Source organism: Panthera uncia, chromosome E3, assembly GCF_023721935.1.
Source record: "Panthera uncia isolate 11264 chromosome E3, Puncia_PCG_1.0, whole genome shotgun sequence".
NCBI classification, from domain to species: Eukaryota; Metazoa; Chordata; class Mammalia; order Carnivora; family Felidae; genus Panthera; species Panthera uncia.
In genome coordinates, this window is record NC_064815.1 from 30,391,072 (window position 1) to 30,392,775 (window position 1,704).

Consider the following 1,704-nt stretch of genomic DNA (forward strand, 5'->3'; position numbering starts at 1 on the left):
GTTCTCCCGCTTCAGAGAAACGGAGTCACACAAAAGGAGGAACAGTGAACTGGCGCCACCTGGCGGTCCCTGTGGTATCGCCTGGGGTCTCGGCTCTCCCCACGGCTGCCCAGGACGCCCACCTGGTTCCCAGAGTGATGGCTGCCCACTGGGCCCAGCGGGTGGGTCCCCGAGGCCGCAGGGCTGGAGCACAGCCCCTCGGAAAGCCAGCTCCCCTGCCCCAACCCTCCTCCAAGGGACCTGCATCAAAGAGCGGACCAGCTCCACTCCTTGGGGGAAACTAAGGCACCAAACGGTACAGGAAGTGGTTCACATCACACGGATCGGCTGCACGGCTAGGACTTCGGCCCAGAACACGCAGCCCCCAGGTCCCAATTCTGAGTCCCTGCAGGCAGGGGGCAAGCTGCCCCCCCCCCCCCCCCCCCCCCGCCATTCAAATGGGTGGGATGCCGCCTTTTTCCCTGACCTGACCACCAAGTTGTCAAAGCCCAAATGCTTCCGGGTCCCGTGCCGCCGTTCACCCCTACCAGGTGCATGGAGACCCGGCTACGAGACTGACCCACCCCCATCCACCCCCTACGATCTCCCCCCTCCCCCCCAGCCCAGGCGGACAGGGCCACTTTCCAGGTGAGAAGAGGGACGTCCCAGCCGCCAGGACCCCTTCCCCCACGATGGACGAGCAAGGTCGGGGGGCAGCCCCCACCCACACAGACACTACTCTGAGGCAGCAGCTGGGGAGTTTCTGCCTTCATCTTTTAATGGCCAGTGCGGTACAGTTAGTGGACGGACGGGGGGGCGAGGGGGAGACAGGACACAGGGGCGGGTGGTCACAGCTGTGCCGTGGGGGTGGCAGGGCAGACTCCTCTCCCCTGAGAAGCCTGACTTTGTCAAGACACTCCAGAAATCCCTCCGCTCAGGGCACTGGGCCAGCCCGGGGCTTGAGGGTCCCGGCTGAGGAGGGACCCCCACAGCTCCCTGCTTGCCAGGGACTCACGTCCCTCCTTGGGCCACCCTGGGTGAGGATCAGTGTCTGAGAGAGAGACTTCAACCAGAGCGTGCCCCCTTCCGGCGTCACAGACAGACGGGGTGGCCAGAGAAGCAGACGGGGGTCTCGGGGCAGGCACAGACTGCCAGGCCTGTGGCATCAGGTGGGCGCCAGGGTGCACGGAGGTGGATTTCGGCGTGGGGTGGGTGCGCCCAGACCGGTGCGGAAGCTGCGGTCATAGACCGGTGTAGACCGTGGTCTGAAACCATTCAGACCCAGGGCTACGATTCCCTCCCGGCAGATGCGTTTTGTTCGAAAGAAGCAGTGTTTACGAACAGACGGACAGGGACAGGCCCTCTCCGCTGAGGACCTCTCGTGTTCATGAGGAGGGCCACTGGTGGAGGAGGGCTGGGGCCCGGGTCCGTGGGTGAGGGTCACCAGGAGGGGATACCGGCTGGCAGTCTGCTCTCCTGGCCGGGAACGGCTGCGACCCCAGAGAGGGCACTCGTCTGGCAACAGCTGGGGCCACCGGACACAGACAGAGGGTGAAGGACAGGCCGGAGACGCGACGCAGAGCACAGTGCTGGGTGGCTCTGGGGGGCCGGAGGGCTCGGCAGAACCCTGGGGCCGGCGTGATGGCCGGCCGGACCCGGAGGGTGGCGTTACTGGCACGGGGGGTGGGGGGGGTGGGGGGGGGGGGGGGGGGGGCGGGGGGGGGG